Source organism: Phyllobates terribilis, unplaced genomic scaffold, assembly GCF_046119375.1.
Source record: "Phyllobates terribilis strain yellow unplaced genomic scaffold, ASM4611937v1 Scaffold_13__5_contigs__length_258822181, whole genome shotgun sequence".
Taxonomy (NCBI): Eukaryota; Metazoa; Chordata; class Amphibia; order Anura; family Dendrobatidae; genus Phyllobates; species Phyllobates terribilis.
This window is the reverse complement of record NW_027362773.1, coordinates 236,691,540-236,718,490: the sequence shown is the minus strand read 5'-3', so window position 1 is coordinate 236,718,490 and position 26,951 is coordinate 236,691,540.

Sequence of the window (26,951 nt, the reverse complement as noted above, 5' to 3'; positions counted from 1 at the left end):
GTAGCAGATATTTTTAATCCCTTCCCAGCCAAATCAAATTTATTAGAAATGAAGATAATATTCTTCCAAAATTGAGCGTATCCACCTAAATCAAATTTTCTCAACTCTGCAAGAAACATGTAGCATATATGCACTGATGTGACAGCCAATATGGGAAATATAGGGAAATTGTGACAGTGTATGCATTATTTGGCAGCTTGAAGTCCCATAGAGGGGAGGGACTGCTGACTTTTCTTTACAGCCCAGACAACTCCTTTTTAGAGGTTGTCCACTAATCAGATAACTCCTTCTCAATCCCTATGTCTCTCACTTTAAAAAAAATAATACCTATACTCACCTCCAGTGCAGAAGTCATTTCAGCAGTGTTGACACTAGTTCTCCTTGGGATTGCATGACATTGTTATGTCATGAGATCCCTGGGGTCAATCAGCTCTGGCCACACTATCCCTGCTTTCAGACAAATCACATACATCCAGAGGAAGTGAGACTTCTCTCTTCCTCCAGATGTATGTGATACATCTGAAGGCGGGGAGAGAGAAACAGCCACTGATTAACAGCAGGGATTGTATGGCATAACAATATTACATGATCCCTGGGAAAGCCAGTGCTAAGACCATTGGAATGGTGTTGACATGGGTATATATATTTTTACTTTGCAAGAGTTAGACATAATAATTGAGAAGGGGTTGTCCGAGAAGTGCACAAGACATTTAATAAAAAAAAATGGAGGAAATACCATTCCAACGCTATTTATGCTATAGATCATCTTTTTATTACTAGAGTAATGTATAGTCAGTTGGTTCAATTTACTTTATGGTTTCTTTTAAGAATCAATTTGGTAAATTCCTCATGGTATCTACACAATAACAATGACTATTACAATAGCTAATCTAGATCACATATGGGAATAATCTATATACTGTATACACTAAAGCAACCAAGACAAAAATTAGAGAATAAATCTCATCTATCACATTGCCTTTCCTAACCCTTTGTTATACATTAATCCTTGGTGTAATCCTACTGTATGAGATTCGACACCACAAATATCTAATACCCTATATATTTTGCTCTTTAACACACAGCCAGTATAGATATACAGGGTGTAAAAGAGCAAAAATAAACAAGCAATGTGCACATGAAACATTAATGTTTCTTCATTACAGTTTGCTGGAGTGACACAGAAACTTGTGCTTGGAATACAAATCAGCTGCAAGCAAATTCTACTGTATTACTGTGTTAGGAGACAGAATGAAGAACACAGCTTTATAAAGGCTCTTTACATGGTTCATATTGTTACCATGGCACCCAGTCAATATGATTTGATGCAAGTGGCCCAGTCTCTGAATTCTAAAAGGAATTAGTGTGCTGTGAATAGAGAAAGGGAGCAAATTGACCAACTGCACAATGAATGTGTGATTGCTTTGAATATAATAGTTGGTTACATAAACACATTTTACGTTTGGATGGATACTTTTTGATAGTAGCACTTAGAATTCCCATTGTTTGTTCACAGCTATTTAGTTCATAGCTAAATTGCTTTTCTAATGTGTAGCACAGTGTATTACATTATGGAATATTTATGATTTGCTTCTTTTTTTATGGTCACCGTGGATTTATAATTTAGTACATGAGGCTCAAACTAGCTGGGAAAACATGATGGAAATTAAATAAATGTGTAACACAAAAGAGGAAAATGTTAATGTGTGAGCAGAAAAACAAGACAGTCTACTATATTTATATATATATATATATTTACATATTGAGCCATAAAGGAGTGTGCTGTTTCTTGGGGTAGTTATAGGGGTTGTCTACTACGTTTTTATTAATGACCTAGGTCATCAATATCATATCATTGGAGGTGTAAAACACAGCACCCCCCGCTGACCAGCAGGTCTACCCTTATTCATTTGCGAAGGGGCAGATGTGCAGTACCTGGCTGCGGTCACGGTACAGTTTATGGAGATATACAGTTCTGTCACCACAACTGATCACATTCGGCTACCGCTGGCAACAGAAACAGTTAATCACTGGAGGTGCCGGCTGTCACTCCCCCACTAATATATTTAGGATCTCTCCCATGGTACTACATATCAACTTGTATCATTGTGATAGGCCATGCTGTGTGGATTTAAAAATGTTATGCAAAACAACTAGAGAATCTACAAATTGAAAAAGTAGTTCAATAGTTGATTCAGTGGTCATAGGATGTTATACTTCTGAAATTAAAATACTCCCATCAAAGTTTTTATCATCTTAATATATTGAAATCATCAAACTATATAGCATTATATACTTACAATTGCTCATTTTGTCTTTCTACCCAGTTAATTCTTCTCTTTTATCGACCCTATGTAGAAACAGGAAGTCTTTTTTAGCTGCATGAGTCATCCCCCTCTTTAACTCTTTACCCAGCTGCTCCACTCCTCCCCCCATTCCCCCTAGCCTACCAGGGACTTTTGCAGTGATAACTCACACAGGAATATTAGACTTCCTATTACTAAACAGACCTTGGAAGGATTAAGCTAGCCAGTTTTTAATCATGAGATGTCATGGATCTAATGGAAAAGAGAAGAATTACCTGGGTCGAAAGCCAAAATAAGCAATTGTAAGTACACAATGCTATATAATATGATAACTGCAATATATTAAGAGAATAAAAATGTGATCACAGTGCTTATTTAAAACAGGAATACATGCAATCAAAATGGGAAAAGCTTTGTTTAAAGAACCACTTCAGTAGTTTTTTGTTTAGCGCAAGAGTGGCGCTTTAAATGTATGACAACTGCCCCCATTCTTATACTCCCCTTCCTTAGCTTGATCTTTTACCGACACCACTCTGGTCCCTCGGCGCCATTTTGAGCCCGTAACTCGTGACTGGCCAGAAGTAAGAAGTTACGTCACAAGAGCTCTTCTACAAGGGAATTCCAAAAACAAAACTAACAAAACAAAACTAACACACCGACACCTTAACTGCAGGGTTAAATGAAAACCGTGGCCACGGGCCACTTGTAAGACCCGGACTGGAGGGTGAGATCTATCCCACTACCATCCTACAGATCTCTTCAAAACTAAAATCCCAAGACAAGTTTTCCTAAACCGACTTGGTTAAATTGACCCAGACCACCCTTACTTTTACTGTGCATGATAACCACAGCTGTGGCTGTGACTACAATGCATTCCTGCTGTTCAGTAAGCACATTCTGGGGGGTACATAACGGCCCTCGCATATGATTCCCCTCACTGTCTCACAGATTTCAGACTTGTGAATCCTCCCAACGCACTCACTGTGCGCTGTAAGGACTCTGCAGTGCAGACGCCAGGAGTCGGCAATCATGTAAATCAAAGTATGCAATTTGCATACTTCCTGCCACATTCCAACTAGACTTGTCTGGCATTGCTCAAGTCACTTGGATTGAGCGATGCTGCAAACGTCTAGTCTGCATGTGATCGCATATATGCAAATCGCATACTTGTGGTCACATGCCCGCTGCTTCTGGTGCCGGCACCAGACAATCTTCAGAGCACACACTTCTTCGTAAGTCTTCAGTCATATAGAGTTATACAAAATAACCTAGCCATGGTAAAATATGTATATCCCGTCTTGTATTCAGAAATACACAAGTGTGCCTTTACTTGCTAAAATATTTATCCTATATCCTATACACAGGTAGTACTGTATGTTCTGGCAGAAATTGTATCATATAGCCAAAATGATAAAATAAAAATATTGCATGTTAAAAAAACATACACACAGGAAAAACAGGCACAGCACCCAAGTATGGCCTATTATTCAGAACAGAGGCCTAATATGCATTTTAGGAAATGCATATTAGACCATTCTTCCATATTAGGAAAATTTACAGGAAAATTGTAATGTCCACAAATGTTATTAGCCTCCAGATATGGGGTTAATTTGTAAGTAAATAGCTTTGCAATGCTGCTCAACCGCCTTACAGAAAGCATGGCTACCAAGAGAAAATTAACTCTATTCCTTCTAGGAGCCATCGGCTTTCAGTCATACAGGCATGTCTGGAGTGGCTACAGTGTGGACCCTGGAGGGGCATGAGTAAGTGATTGTATGGTCTTTACTGGAGCCTCTGATGCTGAGGATTGGCTTGAGCCATTAGGGTAGCCACCAGATGGCACTCCAGGGCAGTGTCTGAACCTGCAACAGTTGACCAGCGGGCCAAGGCAGGATGATGAAGTACAGAGGGCGAAGGCGGAGGTGTGTTCAGGAAATCCGAGGTTGGTTCAGGCCGCACAGGCTCAGAAGACATAGCCGAGGTCAGGAGCAGAGAGATCAGACAGAATGGGCAGGCAAGCCGAGTCGGTAACAGGAGATGAAACAGGAACATACTGTATGTTTGCAAAGACACCTCGACAAGATGGTCATACACAAGGAGGAGCAGAGCGGAGCACCTAGTGAGTAGGTCGGCGCTTACTACCCATGTAAGTCACCGGCATGACACTGGGCACTTTGATTGAAAGATTGCTCTGCAGGGCATCTGTGCAGAGTGATCTGTCAATCAAAGTGACGGGTGTGTTTATAGTCACCGACCACAATGCTGTGAGCGGTGACTGTGGCCGCTCCAGGCATGCCTCTATAACTGAAAGCCTGCGGCTCCCAGGCAAAATAACTTAATTTTCTCCTAGTAGTAGTGCTCTCTGTAAGGAGACTGGACAGCATTGTAATGCTATTAACCTTGTATCTGCTTATTTATCGCATTTAAGGACATGACAGGTTCCCTGTAAATTAAAGTAAGATTTGATTTCCTTCAATGTCAGGCAGGTCTGTATTTGCAATAGACTCCCTCATCTACGACAGCAAGTGTGGCTGTCAGCATGGGCCTAAGTGCTTTAAAATTCTGGAGCTGAACTTTATTCTCAGCTTGGGCCCTGGTCTATATACTTTTATGGGTTTTGTTTTCAGGATCTGTGTAATATTGTGAGCTGTGACAGTGGCTGCTCCAGGAATGCCTCTATGACTGAAAGCCGGCTCCCAGGAGGAATAAATTCATTTTCTCCTGGTAGTAGTGCTTTCTGTAAGGAGGCCGAACAGCATTGTAATGCTTTTGTTAGGTGTCAGTCTGGTGCTGGATTTGAAATGGGTCCAGGACCTTCTGTGGTCTCCCATTTTGGTCCAGCCAGGGCTGATGCTGCTCAGCATCACCATCAGCCCCAACGCCTAGCTGGTCCGTGAGCACTGTATATCTCCCAGGTAGTTGTGCCTAGCAATGTTAAGCCTGGGTTGCAGAGGGAGACAGGGCTTGTGGAATCTAAGTCCAGGATTTGCCGCACTGAGCATGTCCATGACCTGGCAGATCATGATTGGTGGGTTGGCACCCACCTGACCCGGTGACCTGGCACCGCCTGATTGGTCCGCGGGTAACGTCACCAATGGCGTGTCGGTGGGCAGGGCTTAGTCTTTAAAAGGCCCGCCCACAAACATGGCGACGCGCTCAGATCATTTGAGCATGATGCTGTTGTGTGGACATCTGTGCTCCACGTGTAGTTTTCGCTAGGCAGGTTAGCTCCATAGAGGTAGGCTAGTGAAAGTAGGCAGGTAGCTTCGCCTTGCAGTCTGGCTCTGTCAGAGGGGGTCGCCTTACACCCCAAGCAGCCTGCGGACTCCTGTGACCACGTGGAGAAATAGTCCTCTGTCCGGTAGCACGCCGGCAGAGGGCACATACCCGTCGGCGTGAGTCACACACGCATCTTAGCGCCAACTCCTACTGCGTAGCGCCTGTATCGCAGACAGGGCTACTGCTTTTCCCTCGGTCGCACGTCTCTGCGGTTCTTGGAGATTGTGTGAACTGCTGTAACCCGCTCCGTGTGCTTTAACACGGAGTGGTTTATCAGTTAAGTACGTGCTTTCTCGGACGCTCTTCTCCCGTGCAGTTAACGGAGATAGAGCGAATCGCTATACCCGTTCCTGTGTGCAGAAACTCGGAAGGGTTTAATATTTAAGTTTGTCGCTTTCCTTTCCACCCGGAAAGTATTCGGCAGCAATCCCAGGCTGCATTGCGGACCCCGGGGTCGGTTGCGTTCCATTAAATTAAAGTTGTTTGCAACCGCCCTCCTAACAGCTTTAACCAGCAAATTAACCTTATATCTGCTGATTTATTACATTTAAAGACATTCCTTTTAAATTAAAGTACATTTTGATTTCCTCCAATGTCAGGCATATCTGTATTTGTAATAAACTCCCTCATCTAGGAAAGCAAGTGTGGCTGTCATCATGGGCCTGAGTGCTTTCAAATGCTGGGGCTGAATTTTAGTTCCAATTTGGGCCCTGATCTAAATACTTTTATAGGTTTTGTTTTCAGAATCTGTGTAAGATTACTCTCAAATACAGTCATGTTCATGAGGCTTTCACATAATGTTTATTAGTAGTGCACTAGTAGATGAGTAGTAGTAGTTATAAGAGTAGTATTTTAATATGGTTAATCTTGTATTAATAAATTAGGGAATTTGTATCAGACAAATTAAGCTTAAATTTTACATTTTGATAAAACAATAAATAATATTTTTACCTTATTTGTTAAAGTTTCCTTCCAATTTTTCATCGTATAATTATTCCTGCCTTCTCCAAAGGACAAGGACTCAAATTCCAACACTTCGAGACTCTTTTCACAAGCAAATCGAGTCGACTCAAACTTAAGTGCAGTGATTTTTTTTTAATCCAGTTGAGGTCAAATGTTCATGAGAACCAATTGTATAGATCAGAAAGTGTAAGGAATATAATCTCTGGGCATTTCATTAGGTACTATTCAATCTTGATCTTGAGGGACAGGAGAAAAGAAAGGGCTTGGTTGTCCACTGCAGACTTTGCATTATCTGCTCTAGTAAAAGCGTCTTAAAGTCATATTGAAGAAGTGTAGACAGACGAGAGGCCAAGAAGCCCTGACAAAGCACAAAACAAGATTTGACAGTATTTCTTATTTTATATTTCACCTCCTTTTAAATGTGTGTGTTCACATGAATGAAATGTAATATATGTGAAGGATGCTTATAAATATGCTGATTCTTGTCATGCTTTTTAATATAGGGCACAATGCACATGTCCTAGGCAGAAAATACATTGGTTGCACACAACAGCAAAGAGCTCAAATGAAGAATGGTGCCAAAAGGACATATGGCGCAAAATCACAAAAATTATCATAAGACAGTATCGATGGAGTATACCTTATCTTTTCTTCAGTATGAAGTCAAGAGTCATACAGAGGTATAACAAAGTTTCGGAGACTGCTATGGGATCACACACTATGCCTGTGTACTGAAAAGGAAAGTCAAAAGTTTGTTAAAATAATTGCTTAGCAGAAGAAATAATATATGAAGTATGCCAAGTAAATGTACAAACATAATAACAGTTTATCCAACTACCTAAGGCCCCCAAAGACATTAGATTAATGTTAGTCGAATCACGATATTGACTGGTTCGGCAGACAGTTTAATGTATATGGATGGCAAGCTATCTGATCATTGGGGGAGCTGCTGATCGGGCATATCCAATTTTTGACAGCCGACACATTGTCGTCTCGTGGAGATAAATTACAACCAGACATGACTGTTGATGGCTTTCAAATAGAGAGCACAAGAGCGCTCTGGTATATGAGAGATGTGGCCTAGATTGCCAAACAATCGACCAAAGAATCGTTCAGCAGAGAGCCATCTAATGTGTATGGCCAACTTTACTGTCATTAATGCTTGTTTGTAGATATGACATAATGCAGAAGGAACTAAAGGGCTTTGTATTTGCGCACAGCAGATCAGGAGCTATGCTTATGGTGGACATCTTTAATTAATTTTACTCTACCAATTGGTAAATGTTATTTTTAGTTAAAACCAAAAATATAGATTTAATGTGGTTATCCTATTTTGAAAATTTATAGAACATTCGCAGGATATGCCACAAATGTTTAATAGATGAAAATCCCATTGCTAACAGCCTCATCTATCTAAAAAATGGGGCCAAAAAATTTAAAGCGGCAATTATCATAACTCTCAGATGAAAGAATGTAGAGAAATGCACATGTTCTCTCGAATTCTCCTTTCCAGCCTGCATGCAAAAGAGCCCAGTTCTCAAGATATTGTAATGGAAGGACTGTACATGGTCACTTGACAGCTCTACAGAGGGCTTCCACTAACAGGCTTGGCTCTAAATACTCCCTTTTTCAGATCTCAGGGGTTGCGCTGGCCTTCACCCTTTAACCCTTATGCGGGGATCTGGACTTAACAAAAACCCCTAGGTTGGGGTCACAGAGTTAGCTGCTGTTTGGTGGTGTGAGCTGACAAGAATAGTTTGGTAGCCGGGTAAGAACCAGGAGGTCAGTAAAGGGACAAAATAACAAGTCAAAAAACGAGTCGCAGTCAAAAATCAGAAATGTCTACAGGGAGTCAAAGCAGGATGCTAAGAAGTTTTCTTGTAGAAAGTGTTATTATAACTGGCAGTGGACTACAGGCTTTCAGGAGCTTAAATATTCTACAGCCCCGACTAGGCCACACAGAAGGAAACAAATACTGAAAAATTAACTTCTGATCTCTCAGTACGGACACAACTGCAAGTACCTGAGAACATGGAACTTGAGTTGTCGTCTCGGAACCAGAGACAGGAAGGGCAGGGACCAATATATTGTAGATGCCACCAATATATGTGGGTTCCAGTGTTACTATAAACCCCCTTTTATATAACTTTATTTTGGTATATGAACTTCATGGGGTGAGAGGGGATAACTCTGGTGGATTCAATGTAGTATTTTGTAGTTGTCGATTAAATTGACTCCATGTGATATTTTTTCATACAAAAGCCTACTGCATGAATGAATGGCTACCTGCAGATCATCCTAGGAATACCAGCAATTTGTAATTGAATTATACAATTAGCAAAGGGACTATTCTGATAGAAAATAACTTAGTAGCTTCAATTGATTCAGGGGTCGGCATATAATTCTTGGTTAAATCCAAGAAAACAAGATAATGGGTGACCAGATATCCCTTATTAAATAAAGAACCTATAAATGTGACTCATAGTCAATATAAAATAAGCATTTATTGAAGAATTCATAAAAACACATAAAGACCAATAATACAAACGAGGAAAAAAGTAAACAGAAAAATGGGCATCTGAGGGAAGGTAGAAGCATAAATCAATAAATAAATCATGTCACACAGTGACCCAAGTCAGCCTGAGGTAAAAATACATATGGAGACCATCATTCAAGTAAAGTGCAAAAGTGCATCAAAGATGTCCCAAGTGGGTAAATACACAGACCATATAGAAAAGGGGTCAATAAGTTAATAGGTAAGACAGCTGGTACAGGGGTCAAAGGTACTAGAAAAGAGACATAAGTATATCGAATGAGCTACCTGAAAGTCCCTCAGAGTCCACACACGTCCGCTTTAGTTCGTCTTGCGCCGGTCCAAGAATTTCACCTCTAGCGGCGCAATACGGATGCCCCCGGCCGTCCCTCTTAATCATGGCCCCAGTTCCGGCAACCAACAAAATAGAACCGGAGTCCTATTCCATTATTCCTAGCTGGAGTATTCAGGCGTGGCTGCCTGCTTTGAACACTCTAATTTTTGCCTTGGGGCGCCTCCCCGATGCTCTTGACTGAGTGTCCCGGGGGCCCGAAGCGTTTAAAATTAGAGTGTTCATCCGTATTGCGCCGCTAGAGGTGAAATTCTTGGACCGGCGCAAGACGAACCAAAGCGGACCTGTGTGGACTCTGAGGGACTTTCAGGTAGCTCATTCGATATACTTATGTCTCTTTTCTAGTACCTTTGACCCCTGTACCAGCTGTCTTACCTATTAACTTATTGACCCCTTTTCTATATGGTCTGTGTATTTACCCACTTGGGACATCTTTGATGCACTTTTGCACTTTACTTGAATGATGGTCTCCATATGTATTTTTACCTCAGGCTGACTTGGGTCACTGTGTGACATGATTTACTTATTGATTTATGCTTCTACCTTCCCTCAGATGCCCATTTTTCTGTTTACTTTTTTCCTCGTTTGTATTATTGGTCTTTACATGTTTTTATGAATTCTTCAATAAATGCTTATTTTATATTGACTATGAGTCACATTTATAGGTTCTTTATATAATTCTTGGTTGTCAAAGGACAACATGCAATATTTGGCTGTCAATTAAATTGGTTCCAAGTTGAAATTATATAATTTTTCCATGCAGAAACTAATACAAGGGGCATGCATGGCTACCTGTTGCTTACCCTGGGAATATTAGTAACTTATCAGTAGGTTTATATATAGCAAAGTGGCTGTTCTGATAAAAAAAAAAAAAAAAAAAAGCACTTTGAATCTTCAATTGATTCAGGGCTCGACATGCAATACCCCTTAATATTATAGTCTAATTTGCAGTAAATGTAAAAATCCCGAAATTGTCAGCTTCATTAATCATCATTTTAACAGGATAGCTTATTACTGCTATAGCACCATATTAAGCCCCCAACTAAAGTGTTAATTTGGGGCAAATATTTCATTTATTTCTGAGGTCAAATGAAATTGAGTGAAGGGCAAACAGAGAATGACATAAAGGATGTGCAATGCATTGAATGCAATGTTCAAAACTCTAAAATATCACATTTTCTAGGAAAAATATTTACTGAAATGACTTAAAGACTGCAAGTAGCACAATCTGGTTGAACAGAGATGTACATCAGGATTCTGCAGAAGTATGTGTCTCATTAATCTCCCAGAGCTCAGAAAGGCATTTAATGGGAAACAACTTTTTAAATCTGTCAATCCCATCAGTCATTGACTGGCAAACCACATTCTTGACAAGATAATGAAATGTGTCTGATGTCAATAACCAACAATCTGTCTATTCAATTGTACTTTTCTGCACAACTGCTTTCACGCGGAAGTCATGCAGCAAAACTGCTAAGTAGACAAACAAGAACGGCAGAGAACTGCATTGATTCAAGTCTACATTAATAATTACCATGTGAATTTAATGGGAAAATCATAATATTTTAAAAGAAGGGTATTTTGTTATACAATCAGAGAAATTATCTGTCCCAGCAGTTAATCTGAAAGCAACTATTACATGTTGCCTTTTTATATCTGGAGCTTTAGCTATTGTACCTAATTAGATACTTAAATTCTTTTCACTGTGTATTTGCATGGTAATTAAAGCATTTTTTAGCAATGCTTGGCTTGTGAATAGTTTTTTAGCTTTATCTATATTGAATCAAATAATTGTACAATTCTCTCATACGCTTGCATTTATTATAAAGGTGTTAAAGAGAACCTGACCAGTGATTTATGCTGCTTGACCTTTGGACAGCATAAATCATGGACACACTGCAGCTATCTATGTGTTACTCCGAAACGCTAAGGCATTACACACTGAACATGGCTTAGATAGGAGCCTGGAATGGCCAAGCTGTTTGCTCTATTGATTGACAGGTCTCTCCCTATGTATTTACTGTAATTAGAGTGGCTTGTCAATCTAGCATGGCAGTGGAAAAACCAGTGGAGACCCACGCCAGTGACTAGTCTTTCTATTCTCAGCTCAGTTAAGGTAGCCTGACCCTGGTTCATGCAACCCTTGGTTCAGGTTATAGTCTGACATGTTTAAAGGGATCGTGAACAATTCCCCAAACACCCCAAACTGCCATCATGGATTTAATGCTATCTTTATATCCTTCCTAACAAGCCCTTTTTATTGTCTTGTTGATTACTGCATATACCCAAAAAAAACAATTTTATAAATGTGGTGGCAAAATGTTAATTCAAGGATGACTAGTTATAGAGGTCTTGTTTTGCACAGGCAACCAGACAAGTCATTCCACTAATCATGTTATCACACGTCTGTGGACATACGTAACATGATTTGTAGGAGTGATGACACTGTCGGCTCTTTGCAAATCTCTGCTTCCCTGACAATTCACAGTAAGCTGGGTGTATACACAGGGAGGTAGCAGTGGTGCAAGACTCAGTCATTCGTTAGAGCCAGCTTTGCAAATATTGTGGCTGGTTGTATACTATGTCACTTCTACTTCCCTGGGCATGCGCAGTGAAGCCAGGGTATGCTAAATAAGGGTGGAAGAGAATTGCGGTTTCGGGGCCTATGGAAGCTGTTATGTACAATTTAAGTGAAACAGTAAATTCCGACTGCATTTTTTTTCTGTTTTCTTACAATAGTTTAGATATTATACAAGCACAACCTACACTCGCAGACACATCCAGGGCCATGTTATATATACATATACACATGTGGTCAAAATTGCTGGTACCCCTCGTTTAATGACAGAAAAACCCACAATGGTCACAGAAATAACTTTAATCTGACAAAAGTAATAATAATTTAAAAATCTATGAAAATGAACAAATGAAAGTCAGACATTGCTTTTCAACCCTGCTTCCACAGAATAAAAATAAATAAATAAAATCATGAAATAGGCCTGGACAGAAATGATGGTACCCTTGAAAATAATGTGACAAAAGGGACATGTTAAATCAAGTTGTATCCACTAATTAGCATCACAGGTGTCTGCAATCTTGTAATCAGTCAGTGGGCCTGTATATAGGGCTACAGATACTCACTGTGCTGTTTGGTGACATGGTGTGTACCACACTCAACATGGACCAGAGGACGCAAAGGAAAGAGTTGTCTCAGGAGATTAGAAAGAAAATTATAGACAAGCATGTTAAAGGTAAAGGTTATAAGACCATCTCCAAGCAGCTTGATGTTCCTGTGACTACAGTTGCACATATTATTCAGAAGTGTAAGATCCATGGGACTGTAGCCAACCTCCCTGGACGTTGCCGCAGGAGGAAAATTGATGACAAATCAAAGAGATGGATAATACAAATAGTAACAAAAGAGCCCAGGATAACTTCTAAAGAGATTAAAGGTGAACTTCAAGCTCAAGGAAAATCAGTGTCAGATCGCACCATCCATCGTTGTTAGATCCAAAGTCAATTTGATTGGAGACGACCAAGGAGAACACCATTGTTGAAAAAATCATAAAAAAACACACTGGAATTTGCCAAACTACATGTTGACAAGCCACAAAGCTTCTGGGAGAATGTCCTATGGATAGATGAGACAAAAATGGAAGTTGCAGAAGTCTCATTGACAGTTTCAGGAATCGTTTGATTGCAGTGATTGCCTCAAAAGGTTGTTCAACAAAATATTAAGTTAACCGCTTCCAGACCGCCCACTGTACATAAACGTTGGCGCTGCCTGGGCTCTGTGCAGCGCCAATGTTTATGAATGGTCAGTGGTCCCACAGCCCTCAGGACCCCAATGGTCCTGCAAGCGCTGCGGTTGTAGTGCAGAGCGACAGCTCTGACAAGGGACATCATCGGACCTGATTGGATCAGGTCCCAATGATGTTAACCCTTTGATATCTTCTATATGTTTTTGATCTATAGTGATCGCGGCATTTAGAAGATAGTGAGAGGAGAGGGGGTCATCCACTTACCTCTCCGACGGCCCCCTGATGTCTTACAGGACCTGCCGTTGTCATGGCAGCCAGAGGTCACATGACCGCCTCTGGATCTGCCATATATGGTGTCCTGCTAGACTCAGCCTGCAGCTGAAGTCTATGAGGAGACAGACAGTGTGAAACTGTCAGTAAAGCTCTCATGCAATGCAATACATGTCTATTGCATTGCATGAGAACAGTAATTAGAAAAAAAAATTATTATCCCATACAGGACTAAGTAAAAATGTAAAAAATAGTCTAAAAAATGTTTTCAAACTGTTAAAAAAAATCACAAAATAAATAAAAATAAATAAATAAAATATTAAACCAATAAATCCGTATATTTATGCAAAAACAAAAAAAGTACACGTATTTGATATCGCCACATCCGAAACAACCCGATCTATAAAACTGTCATACTAATTAACTCCTTCTGTGCACACCGTAATAAAAATAAATAAAAAATGGAGCAAAAAATTATGCTTTTTCATCATATTGCCAAACAAAAAGTTGAAAAAAATGCAATCAAAAAGCAAAATGGAAATAAAAATGGTACCGCTGAAAACGTCATCTTGTTCCGCAAAAAAAAGCCATCATACAGCTCCATCAGCCGAAAAATAAAAAAGCTATAGCTCTCAGAATAAAGCGATGCAAAAAAAATATTTTTTCAATAAAATTGTTTTATTGTATAAAAGCGCCAAAACATAAAAAAAATATAAAGTATGTGTAGTATCACTGTAAATGTACTGACCCGAAGAATAATGCTGCCTTATCACTTTTACCACACGCAGAACGGCATAAAGAAAAACCCTCAAAAAACAATTCCTGAATTGTTGGTTTTTGTTAATTTTACCTCCCAAAAAATGGAATAGAAAGCGATCAAAAAATGTCATGTACCCAAAAATGGTACCAATAAAAATGTCAACTCGTCCCGCCAAAAACAAGCTGTCACATGACTCTGTTGGCCAAAATATGGAAAAATTATATCTCTCAAAATATGGCGATGCAAAATCAACAGTCATGGCCAAAAGTTTTGAGAATGACACCAAAATTAGATTTTCACATGATCTGCTGGCCTCTGGTTTTTATTAGTGTTTGTCTGATGTTTATATCACATACAGAAATATAATTACAATCATATTATGAGTACAAATAGGTTATATTGACAGTTAGAATGAGTTAATGCAGCAAGTCAATATTTGCAGTGTTGCCCCTTCTTCTTCAAGACCTCTGTAATTCTCCCTGGCATGCTCTCAATCAACTTTTGTACCAAATCCTGACTGATAGCAGTCCATTCTTGCATAATCAATGCTTGCATTTTGCCAGAATTTGTTGGTTTTTGTTTGTCCACCCGTCTCTTGATGATTGACCACAAGTTCTCAATGGGATTAAGATCTGGGGAGTTTCCAGGCCATGGACCCAAAAGTGGCTTCTTTGCTGCCCTCCTTGAAACCAGCCCTTGCTCAAAGAGTCTCCGCCTCATAGTGCGTGCAGAAGCACTCACACCAGCCTGCTGCCATTCCTGAGCAAGCTCGGCACTGCTGGTAGTCCGATCCCGCAGCTGAAACAGTTTTAAGATACGGTCCTGGCGCTTGCTGGTCTTTCTTGGGCGCCCTGGAGCCTTTTTGACAACAATGGAAGCTCTCTCCTTGAAGTTCTTGATGATGCGATAGATTGTTGACTGAGGTGCAATCTTTGTAGCTGCGATACTCTTCCCTGTTAGGCCATTTTTGGCTGCACGTGTTTCTTTAGAGATAACCATGGTTAACTGAAGAGAAACAATGATACCAAGAACCAGCCTCCTTTTAAAGTGTCCAATGATGTCATTCTTACTTAATCATGACTGATTGATTGCCAGCCCTGTCCTCATCAACACCCACACCTGTGTTAATGGATCAATCACTAAAACGATGTTAGCTGCTCCTTTTAAGGCAGGACTGCAATGATGTTGAAATGTGTTTTGGGGGTTAAAGTTCATTTTCCGGGCAAATATTGACTTTGCAAGTACAGTAATTGCTGTTAAGCTGATCACTCTTTGACATTCAGGAGTATATGCAAATTGCCATTGCAAAAAATGAAGCAGTAAACTTTGGAAAAATTACTATTTGTCTCATTCTCAATACTTTTGGCCATGAATTGTAGATTTTGCAAAAAAAAAGCGTCTTTTAGTGTGTGACAGCTGTCAGTCATAAAAACCCGATATAAATCTGGTTCTCTGTAATGGCAGCCGACCCGAAGAATAAAGTAATCTCATTACTTATACCGCACGAGGAACGGCGTAAAAAATAAATAAAACCAATTCTTCACTTGCTACTGATTTGTTTATTATGTCTCCTAAAGATCGCAGTAAGGCTCTGCTCATATTTATCCTGCGCTCTGTGCTGAGCACTTACACAAGAGTTTCCGTGTAAATCTCTGAAATACGTGATTCAGACGGAACCCATGACGGAAGATTCCCTGTAATGAGGCAGATATAGGCCACTGTGGATGCCGTCCGCCTGTGATCCCACAGTGTCAGTTTTTCTAGGCGTGCATAAAAGTGCAGTTGGTCACAGTTTTGGGCACTTCTGAAAAAAAGGACACTGCTAAACAGAGGCCAGACGGAGTCCAGAGTAACTCTGCTGCCACATTACAGTGAATGGATCCCGCAGGGGTTTCATCTGAATTACCTCACTTGGAAATTTAGATTGAAACCCCGATGTAAGAGCTCAGCCTAGAGCGCTGGATAAATGTTACGTAAAATGTTCCCAATAAAAGCTTCAACTCAGTCCTCAAAAAAAGCTAGTGCCCACTCAAGTCAGTCATCTGTTAAAAATATAAGGGACTTCCAAGTTACTGGTAGCAGAAAGGCTCTGGAAATCGAAATGGCCCTTGCCACCCAAAAGAAATTCAGAAAATTTTGTGCTCCCAAATCCAAATGCCTGTTCTACAATAATTTGTTCTCCAATTGTCAAATAGCGCTCCGTCCCTCCCAGATCTCACCATATGGCTAAGCAATACGATACAGCCACATATGGGGTATTGCCACTTTTAGAAGAAATTGTGTGACACATTTTGGCACCATTTTTACCCATTGCACAGTGTGAAAATGTAAAATCTGAGGGTAAAACATTTTCTGCTGTTTCGACATGTCAGCGACTCTTCAAATGTGACATGGTGTCTGCAACCTATCCAAGCCAACATAGCGTTCCTTTCTCTTTCGAACCCTGCCGTACACCAAAGCAGTGGTTTTCCCCCACATATGGGGTATCGGCGTACTCAGGAGAAATTGCACAACAAATTTCATGGTGCAATTTCTCTTGTTATCCTTATGATAATGCAAAATTAGGGGATGAAAACATTTTTTGTGGGAAAAATGTGAAAATTGTATTTTTACGGCTCAATATTATAAACTTCTGTTAAGCACCTTGGGGTGCAAGGTGCTCACCACACATCTAAATAAGTTCCCTAAGGGATATATTTTCCAAAATGGTGTCACTTGTGGGGGGTTTCTACTGTTTAGGCACATCAGGGGCTCCCCAAATGCAACATGGTATCCGCTAATTATTCAAGCAAATTTTACATTCAAAAGTCAAATGGCGCTCCTTCCCTTCCAAACCCTGCCGTGTGCCCAAACAGTGGTTTTCCTCCATATATAGGGTATCGGCGTGTTCAGGAGAAATTGCACAACAAATTTCATGGTGCAATTTCTCCAATTACCCTTATGATAATGCAAAATTAAGGGATGAAAAATGTTTTTGTGGGAAAAATGTGAAAATTTTATTTTTACAGCTCAATATTATAAACTTCTGTGAAGCACCTTGGGCTTTAAGGTGCTCACAACACATCTGGATAAGTTCCCTAAGGGGTCTAGTTTCCAAAATGGTGTCACTTGTGGGGGGTTTCCACTGTTTAGGCACATCAGGAGCTCTCCAAACGCAACATGGCGTCCGCTAATTATTCAAACAAATTTTACATTCAAAAAGTCTAATGGCGCTCCTTCCCTTCCGAACCCTGCAGTGCGCCCAAACAGTGGTTTTCCCTCACATATGGGATATCAGCGGGCTCATGAGAAATTGCACTACAAATTGTGTAGTTCATTTTTTCCTGTTACCCTTGTGAAAATAAAAAAATTGGGTCTAAGGTAACATTTTTGTGAAAAAAAGTTAAATGTTCATTGTTTTCTTCCACATTCCAAAAATTCCCGTGAAGCACATGAAGGGTTAATAAACTTCTTGAATGTGGTTTTGAACACCTTGGGGGTGCAGTTTTTAGAATGGTATCACTTATGGGTATTTTCTGTCATAAAGGCCCCTCAAAGTCACTTCAAATAAGATGTGGTCCCTAAAAAAATGTATTTGCAAATTTTGTTGGAAAAATGAGAAATCGCTCGTCAACTTTTAACCCTTATAGCTTCCTAACAAAAAAAAATTGTGGTTCCAAAATTGTGCTGATGTAAAGTATATATGTGGTACATGTTATTTTTTAACTATTTTGTGTGACATATATCTCTGATTTAAGGGCATGAAAATTCAAAGTTTGAAAATTGCAAAATTTTTGCCAAAATTTCTAATTTTTTCACAAATAAACGCAAGTGATATCGAAGAAATTTTACCACTATCATGAATTACAATATGTCACGAAAAAACACTCTCAGAATCAGGGGAATCCATTGAAGCATTCCAGGGTAATTACTTCATAAAGTGACAGTGGTCAGAATTGAAAAAATTGGCCTGGTCACGAAGGCAAAAACCGGTTCTGGCGCAAAGTGGTTAAGAGTACCATCATTTCTGTTCAGGCCTATTTCATGAGTTTCATTTTTTTTATAATTTTGTGAAAGCAGAGTTGAAAAGCATTGTCTGACTTTCATTTGTTCATTTTCATAGATTTTTAATTTATTATTACTTTTGTCAGATTCAAGTTATTTCTGTGACCATTGTGGGTTTTTCTTTTATTAAAAGAAGGGTACCAACAAGTTTGACCACGTGTGTACAGTGAGGAAAATAAGAATTTGATACACTGCTGATATTACAAGTTTTCCCAACTGCAAAAATTGGAGAGGTCTATAAGTTTTATGGTAGGTACACTTCAACTGTGAGAGACAGAATATTAAAAAAATTCCAGAAAATCACATTCTATGATTTTTACATAGTTAATTTGCATTTTATTGCATGAAATAAGTATTTGATACATTAGCAAAAGAGAACTTAACATTTGGTACAGAAACCCTAATTCGCAATTAGGTCAAACGTTTCCTGTAGTTCTTGACCAAGTTTGCGCACACTGCAGCAGGGATTTTGGCCCACTCCTCCATACAAATCTTCTCCAGATCTTTCAGGTTTTGGCGTTATCGCTGGGCAACATTGAGTTTCAGCTGCCTCCAAAGATTTTCTATTGGGTTCAGGCCTGGAGCCACTGGAGCTACTCCAGGACCTTGAAATGCTTCTTACAAGGCCACTCCTTAGTTGCCTTGACTGTGTGTTTTGGATCATTGTCATGCTGGAAGACCCAGCCATGACACATCTTCAGTGCTCTTATTGAGGAAAGGAGGTTGTTGGCAAAATCTTCCTATACATAACCCCATCCATCCTCCCTTCAATATGGTGCTGACATCCTATCACCTTTCCAGAAAAGCACCCTCACAGTATGATGTTTCCCCCACCATGCTTCACAGTTGGAATGGTGTTCTTGGGGTTGTACTCATCCTTCTTCCTCCAAACATGGCAAGTGAAGTTGATACCAAAAAGTTCTATTTTTGTCTCATCTGACCATATGTCCTTCTCTCATGCCTCCTCTGGATGATCCAAATTGTCATTGGCAAACGTCAAACAGGCCTAGATATGTGCTGGTGTGAGCAGGGGGATCTTGCGTTCCCTGCAGGATTATAATCCATGATGGCGTAGTGTGTTACTAATGATAATGTGTGAGACTGTGATCCCAGCTCTCTTCAGTTCATTGACCTGGTCCTCCTGTGTAGTTCTAGCCTGATTCCTGTCCTTTCTCAGAATCACCCTTACCCCACAAGGCAAGAACTTTCATGGAGCCTCAGACCAAGGAAGACTGACAATCATCTTGTGTTTCTTCCATTTTTTAATAATTGTGCCAACAGTTGTTTCCTTCTCAATGAGTTGCTTGCTTATAGTCCTGTAGCCCATCCAAGCCTTGTCCATGTCTACAATTTTGCTTCTTGTGTCCTTAAAAAACTATTTGGTCTTGGCCATAGTGGAGAGGTTGGAGTGTGATTGAGTGTGTGGAAAGGTGTCTTTTATACAGGTAATGAGTTCAAACAGTTGCAATTAATACAGGTGATGAGTGCAGAGTAGGAGGGCTTCTTAAAGAAAAAGTAACAGGTTTGTGAGAGGCAGAATTCTTGCTGGTTGGTAGGTGATCAAATACTTATTTCATGCAATAAAATGAAATGTAATTATTTAAAAATCATACAATGTGATTTTATGTTTTTTTTTTATTTTTAGATTCTGTATATACAGTATATACATGTGCATCTGTAAATTAGAATATCAACAAAAAGTAAATTCATTTCAGTTCTTCAATATAAAAAGTGAAACTCATATATTATATAGAGTAATTACAAACAGAGTGATCTATTTCAAGTGTTTATTTCTGTTAATGTTGATGATTATGGCTTACAGCCAATGAAAACACAAAAGTCATTATCTCAGTAAATTAAATAATTAACAAAAAAACACATGCAAAGGCTTCCTACACGATTAAAAAGGTCCCTTAGTCTGTTTCAGTAGGCTCCACAATCATAGGGAAGACTGCTGAATTGACAGATGTCCTGAAGGCAGTTATTGACACACTCCACAAGGTCCCAGCGTTCCAATTATCATTTGGAAATCAAAGTCCCAGAGTCGGGAGGAAGAGTGGAGAGGCACGCAATCCAAGCTGCTTGAGGTCTAATGTGAAGTTTCCACAATCAGTGATGGTTTGGGCAGCTATGTCATCTGCTTTTGAAGGTACACTGTGTTTTATCAAGACAAAAGTCAGTGCAGCCGTCTACCAGAAAATTCTACAGCATTTCATGCTTCCCTCTGCCGACAAGCTTTTTGGAGATGGAAATTTCATTCTCCAGCAGGACTTGGCACCTGTCCACACTGCCAAAAGTACCAATACCTGGATTAAAAACAACAGTATCACTTTGCTTGATTGGCCAGCAAACTCGCCTGACCTTAACCCCATAGAGAATATATGGGGTATTGTGAAGAGGAAGATGAGAGACGCCAGACCCAACAATGCAGACGAGCTGAAGGCTGCTATCAAAGCAACCTGGGCTTCCATAACAACTCAGAAGTGCCACAGGCTGATCGCCTCAATGCCACGCCGCATTGATGCAGTAATTGATGCAAAAGGAGCCCGACCAAGTATTGAGTGTATTTAATGAACATAAATTTCAGTAGGCCAACATTTTGGATTTTAAAAATATTTTTCAAGATGTTGTTATAAAGTATTCTAATTTACTGAGATAATGACTTTTGTGTTTTCAATGGCTGTAAGCCATAATCATCAACATTAACAGAAATAAACACTTGAAATAGATCACTCTGTTTGTAATGACTCTATATAATATATGAATTTCACTTTTTATATTGAAGAACTGAAATAAATTAACTTTTTGATGATATTATAATTTAGTGAGATGCATCTGTATATATATATATATATATATATATATATATATATATACGTATTTGCACCCAATTTTACCTATCTTTGCTAGTGCTGCACCTTTATTCTTGTATACATATATACATTTTATAAGTGGTCATAAACTTGTAAATAACTCATGAAAGAATAGAGTTAGTTTAAAACCAAGCACACCATTGTTTTTCTTATGAAATTCTCAATAAGTTTGATGTGTCACATGACCCTCTTCCCATTGAAAAAAATAAAGTTGGATCCAAAATGGCCGACTTCAAAATGACCACCATGGTTTTATTTAGGTGCATCCATATAAATGGCCCACCCTGTATATATAAGGATCTTCACAGCATAGACAATTGCCTTCAGGTGACCCCAAAGATAAAAGTCTAAGGGGTCAGACGACCTTGGTGGCCATTCAACTGGCCCACGATGACCAATCCACTTTCCAGGAAACTGTTCATGCAGGAATGCTCGGACCTGACATCCATAATGTGGTGGTGCACCATCTGTTAGAAAGACTCAGGGAATGTGCCATCTTCAGTGCATAAAGAGGGCAACATATCATCATGTAGCAATTTCAGATATCCAGTGGCATTGAGGTTTCCATTGATGAAGAATGACCCCACTACCTTTGTACCCCATATACCACACCATACCATCAAGATACGAGATGTGCAGCATCTGAAACAACGGATACTGGAAGCCTGTGCTAGCATTTCTTCTGCGGTGTTACTATCAGTATGTCAAGAGTGGGAGAAGAGGGTTGCATTGACAATCCAACACAATGGGCAGCACTTTGAACACATTTTATAAGTGGTCATAAACTTGTGAAAAACTCACAGATGAATAAAGTTACATTAAAACCAAGCACACCATTGTTTTTCTTATGAAATTCTAAATAAGTTTGATGCGTCACATGACCCTCTTCCCATTGAAAAAAATAAAGTTGGATCCAAAATGGCCAACTTCAAAATGGCCACCATGGTCACCACCCATCTGGAAAAGTTTCCCCCCTCCCATATACTAATGTGCCACAAACAGGAAGTTGATATCACCATTCCCATTTAATTTAGGTGCATCCATATAAATTGCCCACCCTGTATTTTAGACTAATAATCAGATTGTTTAGCGTCAAGTTCCAAGGAAAACCAGTAGAAAAAAAAAACATGAAAAAAATTATTTCCCCCCAAAAAAAGACTGATTTATAAATGAAAAAGCAAAATAAATTTAAAAAAAGGTATGAATGTTTGATATTGCCAGCCAAACTCTAAAACTGCCATACTAATTAAACCCTGTAGTGAACACCATAAAAAAATATAAAACACAGTGAAAATGCATTGTTTTCTTCATACCACCAAACAAAAAGTAGAATAAAGCTTAATCAAAAGTCATATGTAATGAAAAGTTGTATCACTGAAAATGACAATTCATTCTGCAAAAAACAATTGCTTCTCCGCTCTGTCAGTGAAAATAAAAATATAGCTCTTAGAATATGGTGATGCATAAATATATGTTTTTTTTACTGAAAAATTGTTCTTAGTGTACAAAAATAACAAAACATAAAAAGAACTATATAAATCTAGTATTGCTGTAAAAGTACCAACCCAAAGAATAAAGGTGTTTTATTTCTTATACCATGATAAATGGAATAAAAAAATAAAAGCAATTCTTGGTCTCATGATGATTGGTTATTTCTGTGTCTCAAAAATCACAATAAAGGTAAGGTCACAATTATTACGTGCCCTACACTGAGTACTTGCATTGGGGTTTTAATCTAAACCTCAAAAAATCAGGATTCAAACAAAACCCCCGACAGAAACAATCACTATAATGAGGCAGATGGAATTACTTTAGACACCAGTGTGTCATCTTTTTATGAATGCACAAGAGTTCAGTTGACCATGTTTTTGTGCACCTCTAAAAAGACATTCACCACCAGAACATAATCCAGATGCAGATCAAAATGACTCCATCTGCCCCATAAGAGTGAATGTTTCTGTTTAATCACACATTTCAGAGTTTTAGAAGGAAACACTGATGAAAGGACTCAGAGTAGAGCATAAGATCCAAATGTAATGTACTCCAATATTGTACCAATAAAATGTTCAACTAAACCCACAAAAAACAAGCCCCAACTATTCATCTTTCAATGATAAAATAAGGGATTTCCATGTTATTGGTAGAACACAAGCTTTGGAAAAATGACATGGCTACCCACTCAAAAAAATCCAGCAAGATCTCTGCTCACAAATTGAAAGCTTTTTTTGAGCCCCACAGTGTGCCTAACCCACAGTTAATGTCCAAATGCTTGGCATTACTGTAGCAAGAATGACCCACATAATTTATGGGGACCATATCCCCAGAAGCACAATCAGGGCAAAATGGCATATTTGCAATTTTCACTTTGCAGCACCCCCTGCATGCTAATTTCTGGATAATGTAGAGTCAAAATAGTTGGCACATCTATAGATGAATTACCAGTAAAGTGTAATTTCCACAATGAGATCACTTAAGTTGAGTTTTTGCTATTCTGGTATGTCAAAGGCTCCTTAGATGGGGCCCACAAATTATTCCAGGAAAATCAGAGCTCCAAAAGTGAAATAGTGCTTCTTTCCTCTCAAGCCTTGCCATGTTCCCAAATATGTCATGTAACAATATTATGTGAAACATGTGTTGGGACAGAAAGACATATGGTCATGAGTTTAGCTAGGTTTGTATTATGCTACTTACTGTATATATTATAATAACCCCTTCACAACATCCGCCTTACATGTGCAGTGCAAGTCGGAAGCGGGTGTATGGAGCAAGCTCACAGGGTAAGCCCATCCTATACCCAGCAAATTACTGCTGATTGTTACAGACAGGACCTACCTCCAACAATAACAGGTGGAACAGTGTTCTGCCTATGATTGTTAACCTGTTAAATGCCGCTGTCAAACTCTGACAGTGGTATTTATCTCTCAACGACAAGGTTGCGTTTCATTCCACGCACCCATTAGCACGTCAGTGATCTGATCGCTGATAGCTGATCGGTTACTGTGATAGTTTTAGTGTGCTGAAGATCCCCATGCAGTTAATATGGAACTCCTTTGAAACCCTGTCTGTGGCCAGGCTTCTTAGGAGATTGTGATTTTTACTATTGCGGTAGATAGATTCACTCGGCTGCATATAGCGGTAGTGTCATGGGTGTGTCAAAGGTGATAGACAGTCACCAATGAAATTGGTTGCAGGAGATCTCTACATTTAGCATTAAAGATATCTTCTTAGAGGCTGGCTGTCTCTAGGACCCAGCAGCTACCTCCCTCTGGATAATTAGCTCCCTGGCCTGAGTGTATAAATAACAGGTGTGTCTGAGAAGGAGGTGCCAGAGATAATCATTACCACTTGTGAGGCTTTAGCAAGAGCAGTACTTCTGCCTCTCTGGAGCTTGAGGCCGTGTGCGCATTTGTTTGGAGTTGTCTAAAGCTAAGCAATCCCCCCCGTTTGTCTACCCTTGTTATCTATAGAGTTTAGTGTAGATCGACTATTGCTCATCTCCTCCATTCCCTAGCCTTAGCCATACGCCAGGAAAAGTCAGGGCGAGGCATGCGTGCGGCGATTGGTGAAGAGCGAATATAGAGACAGTAGTTGAGACAGGGCTACACTAGACCAGACTAGGAGGTCTCCACTCCCCCCAATCCCTAGTGTCTGGGCTCCCTTTTCCTCTTACCTCTGTGTTGCACTAAGTTTTCTCCACACCCTGTGTGACAGGTAGACACAGGATCTCTGTTAAATCTACCAATGGTTTATTAAGAGTACTGGAAAAATCACGGAAATGTTAGCAAAACAAACATGAACTTCCCAGCCTAACAGGAAAAACAAAACAAAACGTATGGCACAGTCCTTTTTGCTACGGGTAAGTGCCCGCTTCAGTAACAAACAACCCAATGTTTAGCTTTCCGTCATATGGTAATACAGCTCCAGAACTTGTGCCTCCAGACCCACTCCACACCATATGCTCCAAAAGGCTGGGAATTTATCCTCTGAATTCCTCCCTCTCTACAGGTGTTTAATCACCCTAGCACTAATCATGGTTGATTAACCCCTCTTCTTACTTCATGTGCTGAAACATTTTTTCTATGTTTATATTACTGGAACTAACAATCTCAGTGTACATAACTCCCCTTCAGTACTTTGCAGGTGACACTGTCACACTATATACAGCGATGCTGGGGAATCACTGTATATAGCACAAGCGATCAGACAATCACAGCTTCAAGTCCCCTGGGGGATTAACAAGAACAGTGACAAGTAATAAAAAGTTTTAAAAATATGAAATATATAGAAAAACATAAAAAAGTTTAAATAGTCCGCCTTTTACCCATTAAAAATAAAGATATTAAAAAACAATATAATACACATATGTGGGATCACTGTGTTCAGAAAACTCCAAACCACCAAAGTATAAAAATAATTAGCACCATCGTTAAACACCGTAAATGGAAAAAAAGATCAAGAACACCAATATTACATTTTTTAATTGCTGCAATTCTGCAATAAATACTGTAACAAGTGATCAAAAATGTCACATCTATCCCAAAATTATATCAGTAAAAGTGTCATCTTATCCCACAATAAATGAGCGGTCACACAACTCTATTGGCCGAAAAATAGAAATGTTACTGGACTTAAAATATGGCGACACAACCCAAAACATTTCATTTTGCAAACTGATTTTTTTTCAACATTGAAATAATAAAAAAAAACTGGACTGTTTGATATTGCCATAATCATACTGATGAGCAAAATCATACTGTAAGGTCATTTTTATCACAAAATGTACATCATAAAAACAATTCCCAAAATACAATGTCAGAATTGCATTTTTTTCACAATTTCTCTCCCCTTGGAATTGTTTTTCACTTTCCAGTACACTATATAGTAAAATGAATGGCGTTGTTCAAGAGTAAAACTTGTGTAAAAAAACAAGCTCTCATTTGTCTATGTGGACAGAAAAATAAAAGAGCTATGACTCTGGGAAGAAGGGGAGGATATAAACAAAATTGCAAAAACGGAAAGCGGCCCTATTGTGAAGGGGCTAATGGTAGATTTTTCCAATATTTATGGTAGTTACTAACGTCACATTGGGGTCTTTGTCTATATCTTTTTTTATTTCTCTGTTTCCTGTTTTTTTGTGAGCTCACCTTGTTCTTATTTGAATAGAAAAATATATTTTAATATTTCTTCAATAAAATGAATGCATTTTACAAGAGACATTATGTTACCACTCTCTTTTTTTTGGGACAGTTTTAATGTCCCAAACATTCCTGTACAACCACATTTCGAGGAGAAATTGCATGTCAAATTATAAGGCCATTTTCACCTATTACCTTGTTTTAAAAAATATTGGCCTCAAACAACATTTTAGTGGTAAAAATTTAATCTTTTATATTCATGGTCCAATAGTATAAAATTCTGTAAAACACCTAGGTTGTCAACATTCTCAGTTTACTCCTATATGAATTCATTAAGGGTGTAATTTGTAAAATTGGTAACTTTTGGGGGATTCTGAGGGTCTAACATCTTAGGGGCTCTATCAAAAGATATGCCACTCGGAAACCAGTCCAGCAAGGCTTGCACAGCAAAATGGAGCTCCGTTCCTTTTGAGCTTTGCAATGAGCTCAAATTGACCAAATTGTGGAATTTGCAGACTCATGAGAAATTGTGTTACAAATTGTGTGGTCCATTTTTTCATATTACTCTCTGCAAAATTTGAACCAAAGCAAGATTTTAGTGGTAAAAGTGGAATTTTTTCAGTTTCACATCCCAAAGTTTTCAGCACCACAAAATTTGTTAAGTTCAACAGTTTT